Consider the following 5,000-nt stretch of genomic DNA (forward strand, 5'->3'; position numbering starts at 1 on the left):
GTCATGCCATGGTTTCCCATGTTTGCTTGAGAAATGTTACCCACGCAAATTTAGGTTGGACAAACAACATCCAGTTGACGTAAACGGAAATTCCCTTTTGGCCTTCACAGTAGACGTACTGAACTAACGGCAAGTGTTAACCAGATCTGTAAAATCACATTTAGCATACCCCATGCTACATCTCAACTGGACTTTAGCCCATTACTAACCAGGTGCAGATATGAGTTAACAAGGTTACAACATGATCTGCTGGAGTCAGTCATTCCAGAGTAAACAGAATCAATTCAAATGTAACAATGCATTATCAGTCAGGTAAATATGTATGTCAATTCAGAGATAATCAATGCAAGACATCAAATTCTCAAAAATAAATTTAAGAGTAAAAGATGCATACTTTATTATAATTTGTTTATGTTTGCAGAGGTTTGATAATCATAAAAACAGAAATATCCCTAATATAATCATAGCATCAAAGTTCACAGTCAAAGCAAGTTCTGCAGACTCCGTGATCTCTCAGTGATGTGGTTTGGTTGTAGATGTACCTTGTAATGGAAGTCACAGCATTTTGTAGGTTGTTTCTATATAGTGGGCCTCATTTTTTTGAGGCCATAGGTAGAAAATGAACATTTAGAGTTACAGCAATAACACATTTTACTTGTTGCACTGGCTTCTTTCAGCTAATCGCTAAGGACACATTGTTATTTGTTTGTAGTGAGAAAATGACAGAAGTGTTAAGAGGCCTAATAAAAGAGTTGAGCTGATGGTCGTGGTTTGACTTCTGCTCTGTTTCTGCTCTCTGTTTTTAACAAGAGTGGGGGAGATAGTTATTCTTATTCTGCTTCTTTAGTTTCATAAACCTCAAAATACGACCACAAGAGCAAAAGATTCACAGCAACATGTGCATGTCATTTTCATTTACTTCCAATTCTCAGAAACCCTGTCTAATGTCAAACTTTAAAGTCCCTGTTTTCTTATATAAAGCAACAATAGCACCAACTGGTGAAATAGAATTTGTAGTAAGAGGCTTCTGCCAGTTCTTGTTCTCCATATTGATAGTTCAACAAGCGCAGTATCTGAGACGATCACCTTTTGATGATTTTTGGTGGCCCTGCTCCAGTCTTTGAAGTTGTGGCAAGTGTTTATGACCAGAACTACTTATGGTGTGGACTTCTTTTTAACTCTATGAAGTATCTGTATGGTACAGTTATGTTGTTTAGATTGGGGCATGAAAAACTGGTCAGACTCCTAATAACCCTTTACATCCTTTGCAGTGTTGCTTTGTCTTGACCTGTAAGCACTGCTCTCTAAATGAATGACTGCAGCGTCAAACAGCACATTCTCAATAAAGAATCCTGCTGAAGATACACCCGAGTCTCCTGACCTAAGAAGTAAGCACTGTCATGTAACCTTTTACAGTAGAAATAAACATTTTAATACCGTTTTGATGAATCATCACTCCATCTGAATCAATAGCATTTTATAGACTGTATGTGTTACTTGTGTGTGAAAGTATGCAATTTACTTTGTCATTTATGCATGTGTTGGTGTTCATATTTTGTCTCTGATAGTATGAACACACCAGAAAAAGAAGTGAGATGTCTTGAACTTAATTTATTTGTTTATTTTCTATGCATTTTTTTCTGTAGCAACAATCACACTGGGTTTTTATTCTGGGTTATTGTTGTTGCAAAGTCTTGAAATATGGTGATGCAATAATACTTTCGTGACAGCAAAGTCATCAAAGATCATATTACAGAAATCATATTTAAAATTAACTAAAAATGGATTGAGAATATGCTGCCATTGCCAGAATTTAACAACAGATAAAAAGGATTACTTGTATAAATCATAGTGTAAAAACCGTTGCCGCTGCAATTGTAGACGAGAGAATAACTCAAATAAGAGCAGGAATTACATGAGTAGCCCTACATTAGGATTCACCTCATGACTTTACTTGCACTGGTCTGTCTGTAATGTGTCTCTGGTGGCAGTGTGAGAACAATTACTAGAAGATCTTTTACAGTCTTTTCAAGTAGAAAAACAGCATTTACAACTTGCATGCACTTAAAGAGTAAATATTAATGAATGTATTTTTCTTGTATTTCTGGGTAGGGTTTTATCTCCTCCCTCATCTCTTCTCAAACTGTGAAACTCAGGAAGTGTCTGATGTCGTGCACACAGCACTGTTAAAACAGTCTATTAATGTGTCAGTATGGGGTCCAGTGCACTGCCTCTCATACTCTGTGAGTATTTCATTATATTCTTTATCTTCTGTTTTGTTATTCTGTTTTATTCAGTATTCGGCTGAAGATAAATGATGTGTGTGTGTAGGAGGGTTTCAGTGCTTATTGTTTTGATTGTTTAGATTCAATGTGATTATGTGTTTCGTGTGGATCAGATACAGAGTTTCAGTGAACATGCATTTATCTGTGCTAGTTATCTTGTGAAAGATGGAGGCCCTGTGGACATGTGCTTTTGCTTGTTTTTGTTGTAGTTCTTCTTATTTTAGGTAGACATATTTATGTTAATGTAAGTTTGGTGTTGTATGATATTGTATCTTTAAATAGACCCCTCGAAAATAATTGTCCACAAAGTGGCCCTAAATAAATAAATAAATACATACATACATGCGTACATGCATACATAAATAAATGTGTTGATGATAAAAACATTTTAAAAATAGTTTGGATGCTTAAATCACACTTACCAATGTCTAAATATTACTGCATTAATCACAATATATCAAATATAAGTGACGTCTGCCAACAAATGATGCTCAGGCTTTTCTCTGAACTAACTTCTGTTTTCTGAGACACTTTTTCAATTACTTTTATCCAGTTTGTCTCAGTGTCATTTTTAGTGCATGTGTGTAGTCAGTTCTCACATTATTTGCAGAAAAAGCACTTGTTTTAACTTGGTTGCATTTACATTGCAAACATCAAAAACACTGAGGTCATTCACAGCTAGTTTCCTTTTTGGTTCACTTTAATGTCCTAATGAAATCAAAATTGACTTTATTTTTATTTTACTGTTTTGTTCCAGTGAAGAATCAGTGGTGTGAAACCTTAACCACATTAACTTTAATATTTACTTGTAATGTGTTTGCATGTGTAAGTCTTTTATACATAAAGTGTACATTACATTAACTTTAGTCATTTCAGTGTGTGATTTGATTGTTGAATGAATGGAAATGTTTCATATCTGTGTTTCTTCTGCTTGTAGTGCTGATGTCCTTCATCCAGTCTGGATTCACTGAAGGTACTGTGTAATACTGCAGTACATTTGATTTTCTTTGTTGAACAAATGTGACTAACACTAATTACACTGGGAAAAAAAAGTTGAGAAAACTTACAAATGATCACAATCAACAATTGTTAAAATATGAGCTCTTTACATCACAATACAAACAAATAACGAACAATAATGACAAAACAACAAGAAAAAAAAAGTTAAAATGAAGTCAGCAAAAATAAATAAATATAATAATAATAATAATAATAATAATAACAATAACAATAATCATGTTACAGTAACTGCGTAATTTATTTATACTGTAATGTTCAGACGACTGTGTTTGACTAGTTGGGAAAATATTTGGAGTAATTCTGTTGGTCTCACAATTTTTTTTTTTTTTTTTTTTTTTTTATTTGAGACTCAATATGTTTTGTAAACTGGAAAATATGCAGTTGCATTTTTTTTTAGAGTGTAGCACTAATAATTAAATTGAAATCAAATTATAGTCAGATAAAGACTATAAAGAGATACTGTAGAGATACTGTTTTGTTTGTTTGTACATTACATATCATATCTGTGCTGCATTGTTGTATCTATGTGGTATCTAAGTGTAATTATCCTTTCAATCTATGGGTGTTTATATTTGCATGAATTACATTTACAGTCATTTAAATCAAATGCATTATTTCTAACATTCAGAATGTTTTCAGATTGCGTACCAAAATTCACTTTGTTTTTTTTTTTCCTATTTTTTTCTTTTTTAAGTGCTAATAATGACATGGTAATACTTGATTGTACTATTTAAAAGACACCATAAACATGTAGTTAAGTATATCATATAAAGTGAATAGTAACATTATTACAGTACATTTAAAATTATTTTATCTGTTTTTATTTTATTTAATTTTTTTTTTTTTGTTGTTGTTGAAAGTATGTTAAAAGCACATTTTAGTTCAAATTCATGGTGTCCCAAAATAGTGCAGTTGAGTACACATGGATGTTCTTAAGATTATCTTAAGAAGTACTAAATAATATTTTTTAGCATATTAAGTAAGTTAGTGTGTGGAAACAGAGCACTTTAAGTACATTATGGAAGTGCACTAAGTTTACTGAAGTAAAGTGTATTTAGTGCAGTAAAAGTTTAGTCAGACATTGATTTCAAATATGAACAAATGCATTTACCAAATGCAAGTAAAATATATTAATAAAAATTGAAATTAAGTTCTTATTAAATGCATTTTATAATGTTAATTTAGTTATTCATTTTCTTTTAAATTAATTCTATTTATTTACTTATTTATTTACTTTCTTATGGAGGGCCAAATTACTCAAAATTAAATAATTAAATAAATGTTGAAATATATAAATAATTTGTTAAATGCATCATTTAATTATTAAAAGCATAAATAAATGTATAAATAAATATTTATTTATTTATTTATTTATTTATTTCTGCATTTATTTATTGCCTCCACATTTCATTTTGAGGTTTGTGTTCGTCGGCACGTCACTCAACAATAGTGGGCGTCACCTTTCCAACTCGATTATTTTGGTCTTTCTAGTTCAGGCGCCTTTTTCATGTTTTTCATGTCACTGGCTATATATATATATATATATATATATATATATTTTTATAGAATTATTGAATCATAATGAAAATGCTGGACAGAAACCGAAACGTGTCATCAATCAATGAAATATCGTTCTGGGCTGAGTGTGTGTGTGTGTGTGTGTGTGTACTTGTTTTTGCTACATTGTGGGGACCA

General features: G+C 31.7%; 1 long non-coding RNA gene across 1 annotated transcript in view; it reads left to right on the top strand.

Annotated features, from left to right (window-relative positions):
- Window positions 1–1,676: 1,676 nt before the first annotated feature.
- Window positions 1,677–5,000, top strand: part of LOC127160881 (uncharacterized) — an 11,000-nt gene continuing 7,676 nt past the window's right edge. Inside the window, exons 1-2 of the long non-coding RNA XR_007826877.1 lie at window positions 1,677–2,243; window positions 3,223–3,258. This is a non-coding gene — a long non-coding RNA (uncharacterized LOC127160881). The remainder of the gene's footprint in view (window positions 2,244–3,222; window positions 3,259–5,000) is intronic.

This window comes from Labeo rohita, unplaced genomic scaffold (assembly GCF_022985175.1).
Source record: "Labeo rohita strain BAU-BD-2019 unplaced genomic scaffold, IGBB_LRoh.1.0 scaffold_489, whole genome shotgun sequence".
Taxonomy (NCBI): Eukaryota; Metazoa; Chordata; class Actinopteri; order Cypriniformes; family Cyprinidae; genus Labeo; species Labeo rohita.